Source organism: Dasypus novemcinctus, chromosome 11 (assembly GCF_030445035.2).
Source record: "Dasypus novemcinctus isolate mDasNov1 chromosome 11, mDasNov1.1.hap2, whole genome shotgun sequence".
NCBI lineage: Eukaryota > Metazoa > Chordata > Mammalia > Cingulata > Dasypodidae > Dasypus > Dasypus novemcinctus.
In genome coordinates, this window is record NC_080683.1 from 53,385,051 (window position 1) to 53,409,625 (window position 24,575).

At 39.5% G+C, this 24,575-nt stretch overlaps 1 protein-coding gene across 2 annotated transcripts in view; it reads left to right on the forward strand.

Moving 5' to 3' along the window:
- Positions 1–19,531, forward strand: part of BCKDHB (branched chain keto acid dehydrogenase E1 subunit beta) — a 355,891-nt gene extending 336,360 nt beyond the window's left edge. The window contains exons 11-12 of one of the 2 annotated variants that reach the window (XR_009187969.2): positions 12,867–12,936; positions 14,000–19,531. The gene's annotated coding sequence lies outside the window, so the exon portion shown is untranslated. The remainder of the gene's footprint in view (positions 1–12,866; positions 12,937–13,999) is intronic. The other variant, XR_009187968.2, reaches the window with a different exon arrangement.
- The last annotated feature ends 5,044 nt before the right edge of the window (positions 19,532–24,575 follow it).

A 24,575-nucleotide genomic window follows, 5' to 3' on the forward strand; every position in this document is an offset into this window, starting at 1 on the left:
GATTGAATTTGCCAATGGAATATATAAAGAATTGATCCACAGAAACTTTCCATATGCAGTCTTCCATGCCATTTCCCATTTTAGGGCAACATTAAAAGCTACATGTTGAAGGTGGTAGAAATACATGATAGAAAGAGCCTCGTTCCCTGAATTACCAGTTGGAGGAGAAGCATCTGCTCATTAGAAACATCTGTTTTGGACTTCACACCAGAAAAATAGATTTTTTTTTTGTTGCTCTTCCGAAATGTACATGGTTTATTTGTCCTGGCAGCAAGTATTACCTTAACTAATAATACAGTCTATTTATTCATTATGCTTTTTTGCCTTTTTCATAGAAGCCATATCTTTGACATCTTTTTGAGAAGGCCAGTTTTCTCTAATTTTCTCTGAATATCATCTGAGTCTTTGAAGTTTTCTTGCCCTTGTATTATTGTGTTTATATTTTTGATGTTAATCTTTGTCTCTTTACTCATCCCTTAAAATGTAAACATTTTTACAAAATGAAGATTATCAGTACACAGACTGTGTGATTTTTCACTTGGTTTTGCTCTCTCTACATTTATTTTTCTAGATAATCTAAGATCCTCATCTACTGTAAGGTTTTCAGTAGCTGGTCCACATCCATATAGGTCTGCTTTGATGCACCACGGTGTGACTCTATCCTTCAACTACAATGTCCTGTGACACTGTGAACCAAAGAAATGCTTTAAAAACCACAATCTACTAGCTTAGACTGCTGCCAGGTTTCTCCTGTTTCTGATCTAGCGCCCATGTTTTAACTTTTGGCAGCAAGACTGTATATTCACTTCCTCCAAAAATATGTATTTCTTCATGATTCATTTTATTGTTTAAGTTGTAACTGCAACTGGCCAAGCATGTATTTGGGTACTCAGACTGTCTCATGAATAGCACCTTTTGGGGGACTAAGCCATATACGTTTCGGCAAGAACCTGGGCTTTGGGTTTTCTTAACATACAGAGTCCTAGGCCCCACTATTGAAACTGATTTAGTAATTCTAGGATTAAGCCAATGCATCTCTAAAGCTTCCTAAGTGGTTTTGGCATTTAGCTAAGAACCTGATGTGAAGGAAATAAATGCTATCCTAAATAATTTAAAAAATAAATTTTGTAATTAGTCTTGGATTTTTTTTTATGTCATAGAATCATAGACTTTGAGAGCCAGAAAGATCTAACAGATGGGAGGCCCTGAGAGATAGATTTATATAATGCTAGCAAGTAAGTGAATAACTGTGGCAGAACTGTAAGACTTAAGTTTTGATTTCAAATCTTTTGTACCAGAATACTATGTTGCAAGTCTTAAGCATCTCTTTTTTTTTTCCAGCTTGCTGGTATGAATAATTTGTTCTGTAAACCACACCATAACATCCACTAGTCTCCCTCTTCTGATAAGTAGGTATCTTTAGGAGAAAGCAGTATGGTTAACATTATTTCTAGTAAGTACCTCTAATAAATGTCTTGGACTATTGGAGGCAGTTAGGAATTTTAGCATATGCTATATCTGGGGGAATTTCTCAGGTTGACAGAGAAATTTACAGCTCAGGAGTTAGCGATATGATGGTTGGTTCCCTAGTCTGGAGAGGCACAGGCTCTGGAGAGCAGAGTGGAAGGGAGTTCAAGGAAAGCACATCAGTCTTCTTGGCTTTGAAGCTGCCGAGTGAGCCTGGATGTACCCCTCTGTGGTGTCTTATGACTAATTAAATTTTACCTTGGCAAGGAAGAGGAATGACCAAAGTTACAGATAACCGTCTAGAAAAGACTTTTCCCAGACTGGAAAAGTGGATTAACTCACTGATAGAAAATTTAATGAATTACAGTTTGGAACAAGCCAAACAAAGATGAGTTTACACTAATTTGCCACACACAAAACATTCTCCAAATATGCAGGGCATAATGACTAAGCCTCGAGTAAGGGACTTGGGTTGTATGCCACAGGTTTGGAAAAAGAGTCTGCTGACATTTCTTAGGCCACATGGGAATTCAAGACCAAAATACTTAACTCTTCCAATGGTTGAGCATAAACGGTGCAACCACTGAGCTGCCAGAGTTTCTTCTGGTGTTGACTTGAACAGATGGAACTGCCTCATGTCACTGGGAAATCATAACAGCTTGGTCATACCAACCAAAATATGAATTCAAAGAATTTGCTTTTCACAGCATTTTTCAGAATAAACCACTGTGTGGTCACTGAAGAGATTACATCTGGAGTATCTGAAAATAAGTCATTTCACAAGCAGTACTAAATGGAGGGACTTAAAATAGCATGTGTGGGGATTGATTAATTTTGTTCCCAAGGAGGACCAACAGCTTTAAACACTTAGTCACCACAGCAGCTGATGACAGTGAGACCTAGTAAAGCTGAGTAAGGAGAGTGTAACTGAGACCTCAGGTGTTTATGTTACAGTGAAATTTTTCTTTTCTTAGGGTCTGCAATATTGTGTTTTATAAGTGGAAAAAAGGAGTTAATGTTATGAGAAGAAGCCTCTTTCTCCTGGTTTGGAATAACAAATGAGACAAATGTAACATATGAGTTGTTTTCATAGCAAGTGGCTTTCTCTTCACATCTAGTGCTTTGAGTAGAATGCTTCCTTCAGCTTTATATAGAGAAACAAAATTTACTTTTCTGTCTTAATTCAGTTAATCCTGACAAAGACTTAATTGCTGTCAGAGATCCAGTAAGTACAGTCTCTAATCTTCCTCCAAGGTCATATTTAGTAGAAAAGTATTATAAAGTCTAAATACATTCTAAACATTTTGGATAATTACCCTACCTTGGGACCAGGCAAAGTAGAGATAGGCTATTCATATCTGTGCCATATGAAAGTTTTCTGGTAAGCAGGAAGAAAAATGTTTTCTTGTAAAGAGGGGAAAAGTTGAAAATGTTCTCTGATTGGGATTGAGGTAATTAATGGTAATGCCTATAGGAAGATGATTTGATACTGCACCATGTAAATTGCCGAATTCATTTTGCTTCCTCAGGCAAATTTCTCTGTTGTTTCTCTGTGTCCATCTGTACCTATTTTTATTATTTGCTTCCTTCTATTAATTAGGGATTAATTTGCTCTTCTCCTTCTAGTTCATTAAGATTGAAGCTTAGATCATTGATTTGAGATTTTCTTTTCTAATATAAGGTTTGAATACTATAAATTTTCCTCTAAGCACCGCTTTAACTGGCTCCTACACATTTGTTGTGTGTTGTATTTTTATTTTCACTCAGTTCAAAGTGTTTTTGTTAAATTTTCTGTATGACTTCTTCAATCCTTGTGTTATTTAGAAGCATGTTTTTAAAATTTCAAATTTTTTCAAATATATTTCTGTTGCTGATTTCTAGTTTAATTTTATTGTAATCAAAGAATAAACTTTATATGATTTCAGTCTTTTAAAATTCCCTGAACCTTTTCTTTCATGGGCCAGAAATTGTCTATTTTATAAATGTTCCATGTGCACATGAAAATAAAACAAAACAAAAAACCATGAGAATTCTGTATTGGGAAGCATTTTCTAAAAATATCTGTTCTTTTCCCTTTTTTTTCTCTCATTTTAGTCTTTTTTCATCCCTGTGCTTCATTTTGGGTAATTTATATTCCTATGTTTTAGGTTCATTGAGTTCTTCTTGTGCAGTGTATAATCTACTGTTAATCATATCCAGAGTGTGTCTGTGTGTGGGGGTATAAATATATATTTCAAAAATGCTGTTTTCATCTCATGAATTTCCATTTGGTTCTTTTTTATATATTTCATTTCCCTCTTAATTATTTTCATGTTTTTTTCTACTTTTCTGAATATGTGGACCAAATTTATAATGTTCATAATAGCTGTTTTAAAGTCTTTGTCTGCTAATTCTAAGACTTTTTTTGTGTGAGTCTGTTCCAACTCAGCTACCAAAGGGTGTGAGTTGGGGCAGCCACAAGACCAAAGAGCACACCAGGCAAATGGTTAGATATGAGCATTATTGAGACTTAGGAATAGAAGAGGCTCTTCGATGGCAGCTAGTTGAAGAATGAATGAAAGTGCTCTGCAAAGAAGCAAGAAAAGGAGGGACAATATAAGGGGTCTTGGAACAAAGACATTCCATAGGGTATGAAACAGAGTTTCTGCATAAATTACATGAAGCATACAAATGGGATGTTTGATGATGTTATCACAGGAAGGGAGTATACAGCCTTGAGAAGATTAGAGTTTGCATTACCATCTGTACATTCTTTCCTCTGAGAGGCCTGTTACTTTTTAACTAGTGAGTGTCCAGTTTATGCCAGTATCTATGTGCTTTGGCCTGTTTTTCATTTAAGAAGGCTAGCCCAGGCGCTGGGCCCCCACCACCCCCAACACAGCAGCTGGCGTTGGTCTTAGGACACACATGGCATCCACATTCCACAGCAACAATATAACAGACAACAGAATGATAAGACTCCTCCACCAATAGCTAGAAGACCTATGAAGGCATGATGCCAGGGCCAGGAGAAGGAATTAAACCAGTCAATTAGGGAGTCAGTGGCTAATTTTTCAATGTGTTGTGTGTGCTCTTACATAGGATTTAGAGCTTGTGAAATATTACGGGGGTGGTCAGGAATATATCCACAGCATTGAACATTAATGACTGCAAAGGTGCCACCTTGTGCTGCAGTAAGAATATACTTATTTTTTTAAACTATTTTTTAAAACTACCTTATGCAATTGAATAGTTTCATCATTTAGCAAGGAAACAGCTACCTTAGAATCATTAAGGGCTTGAGAGATGTGGTTAGCAAAAGTAGTTATATGTTTTTCAGTGACAATTGCAGCACCTCCTGGCACAAAAGGGGCTAATGAATAGCACACCAGGGGGTGTGCTTTACTCTATACCTAGTTTTAACCATTTCCCAATTACTCTGAGTATGTATAATGAATCATATAAAGTAGGGATAGAGGGCTGTTACCATGTACATCATCTGGTCTAGTTGTAGGGCAAATATGGCCACCGATTTGGCCTAAAAGTCCATAACATCGTTTAGGGAGTGGATAAGCCCCAGTTGTTAAGCAGTAGGCCTGCCATTGGAAAAGACTATCATTTTTTAGCTTGACAGTGAAATTGTACAATTGAGGGGGTAAGCACCTGATTTGCATGGATTCCCTCTTGTCATTCCATACAGACAGGGACAACATGATCTAGGGTGACAGATTCAGCTGTAAAGGTTTAGACTTATTCCCCTGTTCCTGTACAAGGGAAAAAATATAATTACAAGTCTCATTGAAGACGGCGGCTGGATTTCAGTCTTAAATGAGAAGGTCTTGTTCCAAACTTGTCAATGGGTCATATTCTGCCATGCCAGCAAGGTGTTCCACATCATCCAGTTTTCAGGAATAACAGTCCAAGGAAGACCAGTAGCACCCAAGGATGGGATGTTTGTGCAAATCAACATAGGGTCTGATTGTGGGCATAGGTTATTGCTGAAGCCCACTGCAGGAAGGTATTGGCTAGGGCACTACGGGGAAAAAAGAAAGCTGTTAATGAAGAACAATAAGGGGCAGACTGAGCAGGTCTAACAATGTACAAACAACATTTCTATCAGTAGATAACAAAGTACCAGGTAGGGGAGGTTTATGAAGAGGCTTCCAAAACCACACATTTTCCCCTTCTAAATTCTCTGAGTTTTCTTCAGTGCTATCAAAAACTAGCGTAGGCATGTGAAGAGTCCACATAGACACACATAGATTCCCAGTGGGAATAGGAGACCCCAGATTATTAATAATGATTTTTACTGGCATTTTTTGTATAAACTGTGGTCTTATAACAATGTTTGGGTGACTCCTATTCCCCATGGGCTTAAGATCCCAACCAGTGAGGCTGCAGAGGCTGAAGGACCTCCTTTTCCCCAGTTTGTATAGTTTGAGGCACAGGCAACAATAGATTATTATTACTTCCCCTTTAGGCCTGTAGGGTGGCTGGCCCTTTAACTTGTATTCTCGATGCCTGTATTGGTCCTGCTGTTAGCATTTCAACTGCTGCTGGGGTGCTGAATTTAAACAGATTAAGTCTGGATACAGCCTCTTAGTCTATTTTTGTAAGGATCCATTATCATCTTTTATTTGTTCCTTTAAAAGGCCATTCATCCTTTCTTAAAACCTGCACCAGTGGGATTATAAGGTAGATGGAAAGTCCAAACAATATCCTAGTCCATAACTCGAGACTGTGAAATGGCTAGTAAATGGAGTTCCTTGGTCACTATCAATTTGGGCTGGCACCCCGTATAGGGCACTTTCCCTGAGCAATGAATATTAGCCCAGTTGCTTGGCTTTTCCTACTAAGAAGGCCAACAAGATTCCGTAGCAGTCTCTGTGGCAGTGAAAGATTACCTTGCCCCTTCTGAGAGCAGACAGGGACTGATGTAGTCCACTTGCCATCATGTGATTGGAGTTTGTGCTTGGCCAATATGTCCCATCCAGTGAGGTAACTGTCATGGTTATCAGAGCAAGCATTCTGGATACTCATGGGTGATGTCCATGAACTGTTGGTGAGTGACAAGGAGTTGGAATTACTGGATTAGGCTCCACAGGGTCTGGTAGCCATGATGTCTACTTTTCCTGTGGAGCCACTCAGCTATTTCTCGGATCTCAATGGTATGGTTCTGGATCTTCATGAGGGCATCTGCCTCAATATTCCTGAGAGAAGTGTTAGAGGAGTGGGCAGGGGAGTGACAGACATTTCCCTGACACCACTGGCAGGCATCCCAGATGTCCTTCCATAGATCTGTCCTCTACAGAGGGTGACCCATGACAGTCCATTGTTCCTATTTCCAAATTGCGCCTACATGGTCAGGCCCAACTATCAGAACAGATTGCTAATGTATCTTCGGGCTCATGTGCTATAACCATCCACGTGGCTCTTAACACCCACTGACTGCTTTGCATGGTGCCTGTCTCCCACCAGATAGGGTCAGTGCTGTGCTGCACAGCTACAGCTATTCACATGGAAGGCTTTCTACTAGCTGAACCACCTGTGCACCGTGCATTTCCTGGAACTGTTCCTATGCCTTCTGTAGTGGATGTTTCAATGGTTACCTTGGAGTTTGTAACTTGGGCTGAAGAACTTTCACATAAGACACTGGGCCTAGGATCTCATGCATTTCAATAGTTAATGGGTTAGAATTGAAGATGCTATGCTGTAGCAGGTAAGCTCTCTATGTTGTTAAGATATTTAATTGTGTACTACCAGAGCAAGGTGTGTTCCCAGTATCTGCAATCATCCCTGTATAGGGATAACAGTCTTCAGAGAGATTGGACATCTTTGAGTTAAGCCCTCCACTTCCAACAAGGAATGGTGTGCTGTATACAGTTGCTTTTCTTAGGGGCTGTATCATAACTCAGCCCCTTTCCACAACTGTGACCAAAACCCAAGGGGTAGTTGTTTAGAATGTTGCCTTTGCCACATATCCTACCCAAAGCCAATATTGGTGCTGACCACATCCACTTCACAGGGTAAGTCAGGGCACGCCCCCCTTAGTGCTTGAGCCTCTGTTGTTGCTTTCTTTGATTTTTCAAAAGCAACCCGCCAGGGGTCATTCCATTCCTATGCATAACCTTTCCTGAGTAATATATAAAATGGTTTTAATATTTGAGCTAAATGAGGGATGCATGGTTTTCAGTACCCCAACAACCCCAGAAAGGCCATCAATTGTTTTGGAGTTTGTGGTGTGGGAAAACGTACTTTATTGACTACAGCAGAGGGTATAGTTTTTGTCTTAACAAGACCAAACAATATCCAAGAATTTGACAGAGCAGCCAGAACCTTATAGCTTGTCCTGACTGATTGCCCATGCCAGGCTTTGAGGATGAAATAGCATTGTCTCTGATGCTTCTTTTAATTCTGAAAGAGAATTACTGGCTAACATAATACCATCAATATAATGGGAGAGGATTACAGCCACGGGTTTCTTTCATGTGGCCAGGTCCTTTGTCATGTGGTCATGACAGATGTTTGGGCTATGTCATGTAGCCTTGGGGAAGCATCCTAAAAGCCCATTGTTGACCCTCCCACGTGAAGGCGAATGCAGGCTGGCTTCACTTGTCTAAGGAGATCCTAAAGAAAGCATTAGCAATATCTAAAACAGTGACTGACATAATAGGGTACTAATTTTTAAAAATAAACCAATGATGTTTGGGACTGGTGCATACAGCGGTGGTGTTACTTTATTTAATTCTTGGTATTGCACAGTTATGTGCCATGTTCCATCAGGTTTCCATACTGTCCATACAGGACTGTTGAAAGGACTGTGAGTAATTATTATATCCACTTTTTCTATTCCTCAAATGTAGTAGTAATTTCCAGGTACCCTCCTGGGAGTTTGTACTGTTTAGTTGCCACAATTCTGCAGGGCAAGAACACCTTTACTGGGGACCACTTACCTTGTCCCCTTAACAACACCTTTATTACTCTGCATCTGAGGTGGAATTCTCCTATGGTAACCTGTAAGGTGACATTTTGGAGAATGTCAATTCCTAAGATAAATTTGGGAATAGGAGAAATATACATCATGTACCTCTGGGGAGGTAACTGCCCAATTTGTAAAATAAAATTTTGTTGCTTAGCATAAATTGCTTTTCTCCCATAGCTGTCTATAGTCAGTACTGGCCCATGGAATTGTGCTTCTTTGCCATGAATTTAAAGTACATTCAGCCCCTGTACCTACTTAAGGCTAACCTCCTTTGTTGATTCATAGGACCAACGAACAGTTAACTCTACATGTGACCTTCCTTCCCTGGGGTCCTCAGTTCCTCCCCTATGGTAGGGGGGAGCAGAAGGCTCCTGGGGTAGGATGGCAGTCCTTTTCCTGCTTTCAGCTCTCTTCCATCATTCTGAGTGGAAGGTTTTGTAAATCTTTTGTTCTTAGGGAGTTTGCTCCAAAGTTGCACTACAAAGGCTTTGGATTGCCCATCAGTTGTTTCCATATCAGTGCCGGGTTGCAACACGGGGATTAGGACCTTCATGTCCTTGGGGCACTTTTCCTTCTTGAACCTGGATCCTCTTTCTCTGCAGCCTTTCTGATTCCCTAGATATGCTGTAGCCTTTGCAGCTGGCAACACAGGTTGCCTCACTTGGAGGCCCAGAATTGACACCAGAAGTCCATAATAATGGTTGGGAGAGGTATTGTAGCACGGTATCTTTCGTCTCTGCCTGTGCTAGGCACATACCACTTTCTAGTTTTAATTCGTCCTCTAGGTGGCGTACAGAGGCTTTCGCAGCTGCCCACAAAGCTCCTAATAAGGGCCATGCTATAGCGGCCACTATCTGTCTCCCCTTTTCTTATTTAAATTCAGCTGCTCTGCTGCTGAATACCTGCTGAAGTCTTCAAAGCATCCCCATGTTATCTCAGCCATCACCTCTCATCCGGGAGGGCAGCCGCCCGCCCCCCCTGGATGTCATAGGTCTACCCGGCATTTCCCCCTGCGGAGCCTCCTTCCTGGCGCTGGGCGCACCTTTGCTGGTGGGCCTTCAGTCTCCTGGCTGCCTGCTTGCCGATTGTTCCAACCCAACTCTAGAAGGGCAGGAGTCAGGGCAGCCGCAAAACCAAAGAACACACCAGGCAAATGGATAGATAATGAGCATTATTGGGAGTTATGAACAGGAGAGGCTCTACGGTGGTGGCCAGTGGTAAAATGAAGATAGTGCTCCGCAAAGAAGAAGAAAAGGGGGGACATAAATGGTCTCGGGACAAAGACATTCCACGCGATACAAGAACTGCACGAGTTACAGGAGGCGCACAAACGCAGTGTTTGATGACGTTATCACAGGAAGGGAGTATGCAGCCTTGAGAGGATTAGAGTTTGCATTACCATCTGCACAGTCTTTCCTCTGGCGAGGCCTGTTACTTTTTAACTAGTGAGTATCCAGGTTATGCTCGAGGCTACGTATTCGGACTGTTTCACTTAAGGAGGGCCATGGCCCCACAGAGTCTGTTTTTGTTGATTTGCTTTTTGCCTGGTTATGAGGTAAATATTTTCCTGATTTTCTTGTATGCTGGTGATTTTTCATTGGATTTTTAATTCATTGTGAATTTTTTGGGTTGGATCCTATGGTTTTTTTTTTAGTCCTTTAAGGGGTGTTGGATTTTTTTCTGATGTGCAGTTCTGTTATTTTCAACCAGTTTGATCCTTATGAGGATTTCTTTTTCAACTCTCTTAGGTCTAGAGAAGCCTCTTATCTAGAGCTAATTTAACTCCCCTACAAAGAAATACCTTCTGGGGATGCTGCTCAATGCCTGGTGTATTAGGAAATCTCTCCACTCTGGCTGGTGGAAACATGAACTATTCCCCACCTTATCTGAACTCTAAGACTTGTTCAACTTCCTGCTTACCATTAATTTTATCCCGTGGCTTGGAGTAGTTCGTTTTTATGCATTCAGCAATATATTCATCCATAGCCTCAATGGCATTTTTTTGTGGGTCTCTGGAGTTTTCTCTCTGTATAGCTTCTTAGTCTCTGGTATTCTACAAATTCTGTCTTGGCCTTCCTGAACTCTAATTTCCAAATTTAGGATAACTACCAGGTTCGATTTGGATTCTCCTCTGTGCTGCGTACTAGAAACTACTTCTAGACATTAAACGGGGCAGTTGTAGAGTTTACCTCATTTGCTTTCCTTCTTTCAAGGATCACAGTTTTCCACAGTCTGTTGTCCAATGTCTTAAAACCATTGCCCTACATGCAGCTCTAGCAAGGCCAGCAGCAACAGGAATCTCCAGCTGGGCACAATCTGATTCTGCTAAAATTTGCCATGTCATCCTCAACTTTTATTTGTGGTTTAAATTTATATTCAGGAGCCAGGATAGAGTATGGAGAAGACTCAGTCTATGGCGACAAATAATCTGGGAGTTGAATCATAACTCCATCTACATATGAATTAATAAATTAATCAATTTATTCATGCCTTCATTCCTTTATTTTATAGTATTTTTTAAATGTCTACTATGTGTTAGGTACTGTGCTGTATTCTAGCCTTAATTTGTCATCTATAAAATAGAAGGCAGTAACACATACTGCATTATAGTAGATCATAAAAATGCCCGCACATTCTTCTACCTTATTCCACCATCTTACAATGTGAACTTGCCACCTCTCCCAGCATGAGGTAGAGTCCACTCCTCCACTACTTAAATCTGGCCTGGCTTTATAACTTACTTGGGTTTATATACCTTGGTAGAAGCCATATTGTATGAGTTCTGAGCTTGGGCCTTAACATATTTTGTAGGTCCCCATTCTGTCTTTAGACATCTTGACTGCCTTGTAAACAGGCCTGGACTAGCATGACAGAAAATGAGAGACTAAGTGGAAAGAGGCGGCAATTATTCCTATCTTCCTAGCCAAGACTATCATAAACCAGCCAGCCTCAGCCTACCCACCAACCTATAGTGTGGCAGGCACTGGGCTATAGGTTAGCCTCAGTTTATCAGTTTGAGTGAGCCCAGGTAATATCAACTGAGCCTGGACCAGACCAGTACTATCTGGCCTAAATTGTCATCCTGCAGATCTGAGAGATAAATTAATGGCTGCTGTTTTAAGTTACTAAGTTTGGAGGTGGTTTATTATGCAGCAAATGCTATACTCCAAAGTGTTATAGTAGGGATTTTAAAAATAATATGCATAAAACTATTAGCACAGGGCCTGATATACAATAGGTGCTCAATAGATCTTCAGTATTGTTATTTTTTTAACATTATTGCTATTATTAGAGATTAGCATATTGGGTTGATAGATAGAAATTATTTGAGACCTCTGAATACTTTCCTAATTCTAAATTCTTCATAGATGGAGCTTAACTGTACAACTGATAAATATACATATCACACACACATTTATACATGTTGTATACAGACTCATATTCTTACACATATATTAACAATTCTTAAACATAAAATTGATGTGACATGATAATTTGGCATAATGTTTTATAATCTGGTTAAAAATAGAGTGTGTAGTAATAATGTAACTATATAGTATGTGAATAAAAATTTTTCAAAAGTTTTGAGTATTAACATATGCTAAGTCTTAAAACTATATTAGTCAAGTGTGATTCAACTTTGACCCAAAAGGTGCTAAAGGCTCTTTTCTCATCCAGTATTATCATCGTGGATATTAATTGTCATTCTGTGGTATAGATATGGAAATATTTGTTAACTGGTTTCTGACTGAATGACAGCTAAATTAGCTACATAGTTGTGCATAGCTATTTATTATAATTTGTGGTACTTTTTAGCTTAGAAGTCATTTTATTAGGGAAACCCCTGATATCTCAGACTGAGTTATATTTTTTCAATTATACACTGTTTGTTCTTTGTATTGTTAATCACAATTTTAATAAAATAATTATTTCTGTAACTGTTCAGTATCAAACTTCCCTATTCCATCATAAATTCCGTGAGTGCAGGGACTTTGTCTTCGACATTTATTCCTGGCATCTAATGCAGTGCCTGGCACGTAGGAGACATTTCATAAATATCGCTTGATTGAATGAATAAGAGGTCAAGTAGGTTAAAGACTGAGAAATGTCACTCACATTTAATAACAAAGAAGTTATTAACAATCATGTTGACAGCAATTTCAGTAGATTAATGGGGAGTGACGTAAGACCACAGGTGAGTGGAGATTGAAAAATTGCTGAGGAAACCTAAGTTCAGGTTACTAACCTTATTTCAAAATGGAAACTTTTCTCTTCTTCTTGGTTGTTTTTCACTTTTAAGTTTTAAAATATTTAAATGTAAGTGCCATGTAAAAATTACAAAATTACTTTTACTCAACTTTTAACATGTCTCTGAGAATTGGTAACAGAGGACCTCCGTAAACAGAAGGTTCTCCTTGTGACTGTAACCTCTTTTCAGTTTTGCCAGCATGTTTGTTTTGAGTCCTTTGGAGTTTGATAGTCAAGAGGACAAGAGGTAAAAGAATAAGGTAAGTTGTTCTATTTGGTTACTAAGGACTAATTGAAGTGCCTCCATAGAAACTGTCATCTGGCTATTTCAATAAAACTCCCAATTAAAAGTGGGTGAAAATTCATCTTTTAGGATTCTATTTCTGTCACGGGAGGATCTTTTCTTCTCCAGTGACAGAAAGAACACGTCTTTGTATTTTGCCCTCTGCCTTTGAAAGTGGTTTCATTATTCTAAGTGCCAGTGCAAATCATCATGTGAAGTTATAGACAAATGTTGAATGACCTTTACTTTCAATGCCATAAATATTTCCAAGGAAGCAGACCTTTCCAGTTTAGGAAAGGGTGTGACAGATGAACAGGTGTCACTCAGGTTAATGTGCTGCCTTTCATCACCAGTCACCGGGATTGTAATTTGACTCAGGTCTCACCGAGTGCATGAGATAGGCAGTCTCAGTCTGACCCCCCAGAACTGCCTTTCCATTAAAAGCCGTCACACAAATAGTCCTCTCTGAACCCAATCATAGATCTCACAAAGAAAGATTAGGGTGGAAATGGCAAGAAAATTAAAGCCGAGCCCTTCAGCTGGCAGTTGGCCTGCACTGGGTTTCTTGCCATTTAGTGCTTCCTGTTAGGCAGCTAATGAGTCTTTGGTGATAGGTGTGTGACATTTAACTGAAAGAAAAATTACCTGGTAAGTGAAGGGAAGTCAAAGAGACATATCATCAGAAAGGAAAATGTACCAAACTGAAAATAGAAATAAGATACATCTTAAGGTAATAAACGGGCACGAGGAATGTTTGTGAGCATGGAAGAGACTAATGGGTGTGATCTGAAAGGGGAAAAGGAATGAGGGGTGACTTTCTCCAGAGTAAAGAGCAAAGTTTCTTTAAAACATCCAAAATCATGCAAAATGCACATGCTATGGAAGCTGTCCGTTCATTCACTTCTTTTGATTCTTTTTATATGGCATTCATTTATTATTTATGACTGTGCTTAAAGAAGCCATCTGGTAAATTTAATGTTAAACTACCTGCTTCTCTGTTTTATGTTGCATACTTAGTCTCTGTATCACCTTTTGTGCAGCCCTTGGCTCATTCCGGCATTCCACAGAATACCTTGTGTATGAGGTCAGAGTGAAGTAGACTGCAGACTGAAGTCCTGAAGTTACCTTTACTGGTACTTAATTTTGGACTGTCTTCTCCTCTAAGGGTAGGCTGTTGGGCTTAGCAGAAAGCAAGAGCACATCAGAGGCCCTGGCGACATCTCCTGCAGTAAATCTTAATCACATTTATGGATCTGATATTACTGTCATTACTGTATTTCCAAAGTGCCCTTTCACATGGCCGTTTTATTGCTCCCTTTGAGTTGCCAAAATTCCCTGACTCCATCTCTCAGTGCCAAAAAAGGCATTAAGCTATTCAGCTGGTCATATCATCTTCCAAAAACCAATAATGGCCCTTTTGTCTACCTTTAGTTGAGTGTCTTCATTGCCCAGCAAGACAGGAGTGAGGCATGTCTTATAGCACAGACTTTAGTCCAGTTAGAGGGAATTACTCTCTTCTACCCCAGCCCAGGTTTGGGTGGACTTCCCTGTGTAGAGCATACATTTCTTGAATTTTACCTCTGGAAACCAAATTTTCCCTAATCTTACTTGTTTATACTTTCAAAGGTTAAGTAATTACAAATTTGATTTTGTTTAGTTTTTAAAACAGCAACCCCAAGGCCAAAAAAGCTACAAATTAAAGAAGTGTGAAAAGTGGGATGTCCTGGGAGCTTTAAGTCATTGCAATATTTATAGGAAATTTCTGCAGAGAAGAAGAAATGAGTAGTAATGATAGCCTCAGATAGACCAAAGAATAGTAAACACTTCAAAAAAATATTATTGAAAGAAAATTACTATGCAATTCAAACATTCAGGTATATGAAAACATTGCCTTTGAATACAGCAATTCTATCTTCTCCCTTTTCCTAAGTTTGAGTTTAGGAAATTATGTTTCCTTAATTAAGGTTCGTTGTTTGAATCATTACTATTATCTCCACCTTACTAGTATATTTTGGGGTTTACTAAATATGGCTAGACTGATAGTTCCACTAAAATCTGTTCTCTTCTTCTTCCACAAAAATGGAGTTTTGGTTGAGTCCAAACTCCTAACCAGACTTTATTTCCCAGCCTCCCTTGCATTTCGATGGCTGAGTTCTTGCCAATGTACTGTGAACCGAAGTGATGTGCCTGTGTCTGGAAATTTAAAAATTGGTTAACATTCCTTTGGACTCTTTCTGAATGTGAGGGGAATATAACTTCCCTTGTGTACCAGAAGAGGAGGAGCAATAAGATAGCAGGAACCTGGATCTCTGAATGACTTCATGTAGCAGATGTGTCTTACTAAGCAGAACTTCATATTTCCAGTCTGTTACATGGGAAGGAAACATACCTATAAACTTTAATCTGCGATATTTTGGACCCTCTTTAGTAGAGGATCTCAGCCTTTAATATAATGAACACAAATATGCTCCCATTTAATCATGAAATGATGTGTGCTGGTTATGTTAAAGTTTACTTGTTTTAAAAATGAAGAAATAAATAGACTTTGAAAAGATGTCTTCTCAAATTGTTGCAATACATACATGAATGTCAATTTTTATATAAATGTATTTTTATACATACATAATAAAGATTTCTCATTTATTAATCAGTACTAATGACGGCAGGAGGAATCTTGGACATTTATACTCTGTGGGATATGATTTTGTGCATCTTTTTTGGAAGCGAATTGGTAGCGTGATCAAAAATAAAAACATGCCTCACCTTTGGGCCAGCAATTCCACTTCTTGGAATCTGCCATAGAGAAATATTTGCATAAGTACCCAAAATATACCTGTAAAAAGGAGGAATTGCAAAGATTTTTTTGTGTAATAGTGAAAACTGGAAACGACCTAAGTATTTATAATATAAAAATGATTACATAAATTATAGAAAAATCTCTGCTATGGAATCTTCATTAAGTAAGATGAGGAATGTTTGCAAATTCCAGAATGCGAAGATGCCTGGACTATAAGTAAGAGGAAAACTATGTAACCAAACCATATGTTCACTTAAGTAAAAATGCCTCTGTGTTTGTGTGTGCACGTGCACATGGGTTTTTCTGAGCATGTATGTGATTAAAGGAATAAACCAAGGCTGAGATAAGAGGGCATTTTGCCTTTGTACTCCTTTATTTTCTGCATAATCAATGTAATGGAAGCCAGATGTTGACCCAGATATAACGAGTGTAAGAAGCAGCATCCACCTGAATAAATACATTTGTGAGTTACACAGGGAAGGTACAGGAAAACAATATGCCAAGTTTCCTTATGGAAAGGAAAAGGGGATTTGTGGCAGAGACTGCAATGTGAAGGAGGACTATTGCTTTTTAATTCTATATACTTCTTTATTCTTTGATTTTTTACTGTGTCCTATGACTCCTTCTCCCGAATATAATGTAACATTAAGAGCCACAAAATATTTAAAGTGTTTGATGAAAATTTATGCTCCACACAAGCATTTTAAGAGTGCCAGATGCTAATGCTGTTGTGGGATTTATCAGCTTAAAACCACAGACTTCATAGAAATTAGTATTGATTTAGAAGGAAGTTTATGGGTCAGAAAATAATTCAAATAAAAATTGAAATTATGACTTCTTCTGGAACTGTTAAGAACTTCTGGCCTTTCCTGTGAGAACACTGTAGCTTCCCATTGGCAAATATGGGAAGAATGGAGACAGCCTCATGGGCTGTGAACTCCTATCTCAACTGTAGTAACTGCAGCTGGGAGATGATTGTTCCAAGGAGGGTTGAAGACAACTTCAGACTAACAAACAGGCAAGCCCTCTAAATGTGGCTTTAAAAAATATGGCTTTTTGCAAAAAAGGGAGGTAGACATACATACAGATGATCGGTTTTCAAAATAATAGATGAAGTGAGTATTTATTAGGAATAATGATAATGCTATTTTATTGGAGATGTTGTAGGTTTTCAGAAAAATCATGAATAAAATACAGAGTTTCAAAATACTACCCTATTCACATCTTCCATTAGGATGGTACATTTGTTGCAACTTACGAAATAACATTTTTGTAATTATACTATTAACTTTAATTTATGCTTCACCTTAGGATTCACTGGTTGTATGTACCAGTCCTGTGGATATTTTTTCTGTTTACATTTTTATTCTAGTAACATATATACAACCAAAATTTCCCCTTTAAACACACTCAAATATACATATTTTAGTGCTGTTAATTACCTTTACAATGTTGTGCTACCGACATCACCGTCCATAACCAAACCTTTTCCATAACCCCACATAGAAACTCTGTACAACTTAAGCAGTAACTCCTTTCCCTACCCTCACCCTGGTCCCTGGTAACATATAGTCTAGTTTCTGACTATGAATTTGTTACTATAATTATTTCTTAGCAGTGAGGTCATACAATATTTGTCCTTATTTCACTCCATAGATGCCTTCAAGGTTTATCTATGTTGTTGCATCAATCAGGACTTCTTTTCTTGTTATGGCTGAATAATATTCTATTGTGTGTGTATATACCACATTTTGTTTATCCATTCATTTCTTGATGGATAGTTGGGTTGCTTTCCATTTTTCAGCAGTTGTGAATAATGCTGCCATGAAATTGGTTTGCAAGTATCTGTTCATGTCTCTGCTTTCAATAATTTTGGATATGTATCTAGAAGTGGGATTCCTGGGTCATATGGTAATTCTGTTTAATTTTCTGAGGAACTGCCAAACTTGCTTCTAAAGCAGTCGCACAATTTTACATTCCCACCAGCAATGAACAGGCACTCCTATTTCTCCATATCTTCTCCAACACTTGTAATTTTCCATTTTTCAAAAAATAGCCGTTCTAGTGGTTGTGAAATGGTATCTCATTGTGATTTTTATATCCATTTCCCTGATGGCTAATGATGTTGTGCATCTTTTCAAGTGCTTTTTGACTGCTTGTCTATCTTCTTTGGAGAAATGTCTATTTAAATCTTTTGGACATTTTTAAGTTGGGTTGTTTGTCTTTTTTTGTTTTTATAATATTTCTTTATATGTTCTGCATATGTGGTTTCCAAATATTTTCTCTCATTGTGTAGGTTAAGTCCTGAAGGTAATTCCCTATGTTTGCTTCTAGGAGTACAGCCCCAAGCTACACCAGATGAACTATTAACCTCATGCCTAATACACTTAAATTTGATGACATTTGACAAGAATGGCCTCTCGCCAATGCATAAGCATTGGGGGCCCTCTATAATATCTACTCCTCTTCCCCTCGTATATTGGAAGAACCCAGAATCCAACAACTGGCAGGGACCCAGCCCCCTTCTAACCCAAGGACGAGGGTTTGCTTGTATTTTTCCAGATAACGTCCCACAGCCCATCTGGATCCCTGGAAGGAATGTCTGCCCAGCAGCCGGAGAGACCAAACCGACCCAGTCAGGGTCCATGGAAGCCGCCCCGGAGGGACCGCTGGCGGATGCGAGCTCTCCAACACCAGATACAACACCTCAACATGTCGGATGAAGCTCTAGACATCACCGCCCTGATCCGCCTGTATAGGAGAGCCAGAGCCACCGGCCCAACGAAGCCCCCTAACCTCATTGCCCTGCTGCTTGCTATGCTCTCGCTCGCCTCTACAGGCCAGGCCATGGAGGTCTGGGCGGCAGTCCGTCATCCTCCTGGACTCCTTTTCCTTTCCCCACAGAGCCTTGTTTTCCCCCAACTCATCCTAAGCAACTGCTCTCTACAGCTACCATGCAACCCCACCTTCGTACCCACATCGATAACTCTCACTGTTTCTCTTACTCCCCCCCCCAGACGCTCTCTTACTTATAGCCTTTGGCAGTGTTGCCAATCCTATAACCAATCCTTTTGGAATTATACCCTCTCTCTGCAGCATGACATAGAAACCTTTAATGACCTTGTTGTTCCCGAATTTACTATTAGCCTCCTCAGTCAGCTACTCAATAAGTTCACCCAATTTTTCAACCCTGCCAATCTCATTTTCTATGGTATCCTTTTCCTAATAGCTGTTATTCTTCTCATAGTGTTCAGACGTGTCTTTACCTCCCTAACCGCGTTAAAGCAGAACCAGCAAGTTCTGGCTATCTCTACCCTAGCCTTAAAAGAAAACAAAGGGGGAATTGAGGGCAAGCATGCAAAAGTTTGGCTCTCAGAACTGGCCACCTCCGAGGTCTGAGGCATGAAATACGCCTCCCTTGGTTGGCCCCTCGGGACGAGGTATGCACCTATGCCTCCCCGCAGGGGAAACTCACGGGGAAACTCACGCAAGCCCCCTCACACCACCTCCGTCTGGGCCAATCTCAGGGCCTCCTACCTCGTAAAGACACACCTGCTCTCTTCCACCTATCAGCGAGCTATCCAGCTCAGCCCTCTCAAATTTCAGCTCTCCCTAGTAACTACTGACCAGCCTAGTAGACGAGTTCTGCTTCTATGCCCTTATAAGGTAACAATAGCTAATCTAGCCTATCAGAACCCAATCACTCTCCACCAATCCCCTCTCTTCATACTCTATAAAACTGCTTGTACTTCCTCAATAAAGTAGACCTGCGCCATCAGCCAGTCTCCGTGGTCTGTCTCCTCTAGCCGGGCCGCGTCGTCCTCACCTCCTGCGACCCCACGAAGCCCCGCAGAGGCTTCATAGGAGTTTTATAGTTCTGGTTCTTTGATCCATTTTGAGTTGATTTTTGTATATGATGAGTTAAGTGTCTACCTTCATTCTTTTGCATATGGACATCAAGTTTTCCCAGAACCATTTGTTGATGAAACTGTTCTTTCCCAATTGTGCGGACTTGGCACCCTTGTCAAAAAATCAGTTGACTGTATATATAAGGTGTAGCAGTTTGATATTGTTTATGAACTCCAAAAATAGATGTAGGATTATGTCTGTAAACTGGTTTGTTCCTCTGGGCATATTAGATTATATTGGATTCAGAGGTTCCACTTTTACTTGATTAAGTTATGATTATGGCTCTGATTGGGCCATGTGAGTAGGACAGGCCGTTGGTGGGCAGGAACTCACAGAGAAAACCACATGGCAGGACAGAGAGTAGTTTTTGAGCTGGAGACCCAGGAAATAAACATGCAGGAGAAGAATAAGAGGAGCTTGGTCTTGAGGTGGAAGCCTTGGGAAGAGAGATGAGCCATTTGCCTCATAGTCTACAGCTGGCCTTGTGGAGAGAGCAGAGCAGCTGAGCCCAGAAAGAAAGGTGCTCTGGGAAGAGAGGAACCCAGGAAGCTTGAACCCTTGCAGACCGTGGCAGCCATCTTGTTCCAACACATGGCAACAGACTTTAGTGAGGGAAGTAACTTATGCTTTATGGCATTGTGACTGTAAGCTTCTATCCCAAATAAATACCTTTATAGAAACCAGCAGATTTCTGGTATTTTGCATTAGCACCCCTTTGGTTGACCAATACATTAGGGTTGATGTCTGAACTTTCAATTTGATTCCATTGCTGTATGTCTGTCCTTGTACAGATATTTTGCTGTTTTGATTACTGTGGCTTTGTAATAAGTTTTTTTTTTTTTAAACAGTTATTAACTTCTTTTTTTTTTTTAGATTTATTTTTTATTTCTCTCCTCCTGCCCCCCTCCCCAGTTGTCTGCTCTGTGTCCATTCACTGTGTGTTCTTCTGTGTCCACTTATATTCTTGTCAGGTGCACCAGGAATCTGTGTCTCTTTGTTGCATCATCTTGCTTTGCCAACTCTGTGTGTGTGTGTGGCACCACTCCTAGGCAGGCTGCACTTTTTTCATACTGGGCAGCTCTCCTTACAGGGTGCACTCCTTTCATGTGGGGCTCCCTTATGTGGGGGACACCCCTACATGGCACTCCTTGAGCACATCAGCATTGCACATGGGCCAGCTCATCACATGGGTCAGTAGGCCCTGGGTTTGAACCCTGGACCTCCCATGTGGTAGGCAGACACTCTATCCATTGAGCCAAATCTACTTCCCTGTAATAAGTTTTAAGATTGGGAAATGTGAGTCCTCCAACTTTGTTCTTCTTTTTCAAAGTGGCTTTGGCTCTTCAGGGCCCTGTATTTATTTATTTATTTACTAATTCCTTGGACTAGTATTTCCAGTACAATATGAAATAACAGTTTTGACAGTTTGCATCCTTGTCTTGTTCGTCATCTTAGAGGGAATGCTTTCAGTCTTTCACCATTATTTTGATGTTAGATGTGGTTTTCTATATATGCCCTTTATCATGTTGAGGAAGTTTCCTTCTAGTCCTAATTTTCTGAGTGTTTTTTATCAAGAAGAGGTTCTGGATTTTGTCAAATACATTTTCTTTGTCAATTGAGATGATCAAAATTTTTTTCCCTTTATGCTCTTAATGTGATGTGGTACATTAATTGATTTTCTTGTGTTGAATCACCCTTGCATTACTGGGCCAAGTTCCAAATAAACGTTGTATATAATTTTAATATGTTGTTGGGTTTAGACTGCTAATATTTTGTTGAAGATTTTCTTTTATCTTCTTTGGAGAGGTGTCTATTCAAGTCTTTACACATTTTTTATTTGGATTATTTGTCTTTTTGTTGTTAAATTGAAGGATTTCTTTAAGGTCTCTAGATATTAAACCTTTTTTTGGATATGTGGTCTCAACATATATACAATTCTTGGTTGGCAGTTGTTTTGTCTCAGCACTTTAAATATTTCACCCCACTACCTCCTTGCCTCTATAATTTCTGTTGCAATACTGGCACTTAATCTAATTGGTACTCCCTTGTGCATGACCCATTGTTTTTCTCTTGCAGCTTTCAGTACTCTGACCTTGATCTTTGCATTCTATGGCTTGACTAATATATATCTTGACTAACATGTTTACCCTTTTTGGTGTTTGATGAGTGTGGTGTTTTGAAACTGCTAGTACCCCAGAAAAACATGTTGTTAAAGCTAATCCATTTGTGTGGGTGTGAACCTATTGTATGTAGGACCTTTTGATGATGTTACTTCAGTTATGGTGTGACCCAGGGTGAGTCTAAATCCTCTTAATGGAGTCCTTTATAAGAGATTGAAATTCAGACAAAGGGGTAGAAAGCCACAGAAACAGGAAAGCTGAAATCAGTGAAACCCAGAGGTGAAGAGAGAGGCCAGCAGATGCTGTCATGTGTCTTGCCGTGTGGCAGAGGAGTCAGACAGAGGTGGCAGCCAGTCTTCGGGAAGAAAGCATCACCTTGATGATGCCTTGATTTGGACATTTTTCTCAGTTTCAAAACTGTAAACTAATAAATTTCCATTGTTAAGCCAACCCATTCCATGGTATCTGCTTTCAGCAGCCCAGCAAATGAGAACAATGAACTCTTTGGATGTGCATATTCACATCTTTTGACAAGTTTGGTAAGTTTTCTGTCATTATTTCTTTGATTATTCCTTCTACTTATTTCTCTCTTTTTTTTTCTCCCTCTGGGGCTTCTATAATGTGTAATTGTATGCTGCTATTTTCATTTTTTTTATTCTTTTTTTTCAGTTCTTTTCCTTACTCATTTCAATGGTCTTGTCTTCAAGTCCATCTATTCTTTCTTCTGCCATTGACAACCTGTTGTTGAAACCCTCCTGGGTGTTTTTCTATTCAGTTATAGTTGTTTGAGCTCCAGCAGTTTTGTTGGTTTATTTTGAAATTTCTGTCTCTTTATTGAGTTTCTCATATTGGGCCTTCATTGTTTTTGATATCTTTTAGTTCTTTTTCTGTATTGTCCTTCTCTTGAGCATATTGAAAATCATTTTTTAAAGAGTTTGTCTGATATGTCCACAGTCAGGTATTCTTCATTGATGTTTTCTCAATTTGTATCCTTTTCCTTTGGATGGACCATCATTTCCTGTTCTTTGTCTTGTAATCTTTTATTGCACACTGAACATTTTATTATTTTAAAATATTAACTCAAGGATTTAGTTCCTGACCTGTTGTATTAGTCAGTCTAAAGGGTTGCTGATGCAAAGTACCAAAAATCTGTTGACTTTTATTAAGGGTGTTTATTCAGGGTAGAAGCTTACAGTCACAAGGCCCTAAAGAGTCCAACTTAAGATATCATAAGAGGTAATTTCTCACCCAAAGTCACTTGTGTCTGAGAGAGTTTCAGCTTTCCTTCTTACTCTTAAGGCTCCATGATCCCAGCTTCTTTTGATCTCAGATGTAGTCTGGCATAAGGTTCATCTCTCTTTCTGGGACTCATTTATTTCTGGATTCAGCTGCTCTGTTCTCCTCACAAGGTCAGCTGTAAACTATCAGGTTCATCTCTCTTCACAGGTGCAGCATCCTCTATGTATCTTCTCTGTGTATCTACTTCCATGTAAGAGTATGTTTCATTGGCCCACCAAAGGAGCTGGGACTCAACCCTGCGCAACCTAATGATGTGGTTGAATCAAAGCCCTTATCTTGATTTAATAAAGTAAAAGTGAAACTTCTGAATTTAATACAATCAAAGGGGTATCATGCTCAGAGGAACAGAACAATTTACAAATATAATTAATATCTCCTTTTGGAATTCATAAATTCATAATAATATTAACTGCCATACCTATCTGATGTTATAACCAGCTTGTGATATGACAGAGATTTTCTTGTGTGTCATGAACTACTAAAAACAAACAAACTAATGCAAAAAACACCTCTCACATATTTCGCAAATTGGCTTTGCCTTGTCTGGTGCTCTCCATCAGAGTCCAGACCTATCAAGAAGGATAGCTATATTATTTCATTTTCCTATTAATTCTATTTGGTGATATTCTTGGCTTCCTTTTTGAAGAAATATTGAACCACAGAGGGCTACAAGTATGGCAGGGGAGGATCATTGGTTTGGGTTGTCAGTGATGGGGGATACATGGGAGGAAGTTCACCTGTGCATACATATAAGGTATATAAATGTATTCAAATGTTCATGGAGCATTGTTGCAGTGGGTGACAATTCACACAATAACCAAAACAATATTGAATTCCCATCCTGGGGAGCTCTGCCATACTCTATAGTGGAGCAGGGCAATGACTAGTGAAGAAGGATGCTCATGGATGGAACCTTGATATTGACAGTTATGCTTATGAGCCTTTGTTCCTGGAATTGCAACTTACCCTAGAGCTGTAGCCTAAAAATTACCTCCTGAGAGTCTCCTTGTTGTACAAATATGACCTCTCTCTAAGCCAAACTCAGCATATAAATGCATTACCTACCCCCTAGCATGGGACATGACTCCCAGAGATGAACCTTCCTGGCACCAAGGTAGTACTACCAAGTGCCAACTAGCAATGCATCTGAAAAAAGGCCTTGAATGAAAGGGGGAAAGATAAAGACAAATGAGTTTATATGGCTAAGAGACTTCAAAGTGAGTCAGGAGGTCATCCCAGAGGTAATGCTTATGCATATCTCAGCAGCATCTCATAGACTGCCAAAGTAGATACTGTCCCAAATAGTGGGGTTCCTGAGGGCTCTGGAAACACACAGGTTCTATGGTCATGGAAGATAGCTCTGGGGCCTGGTGCCTTGCCAGTGGGCCCTACTTTGAAGTTTGTGTTCCCCAGTGTGATAGAGCTAAACTCAGTTGTGGCTTCTTTGCACATGCCTTTTCTGTCCCTTCTATTTGAATGTATAGTTGGTGC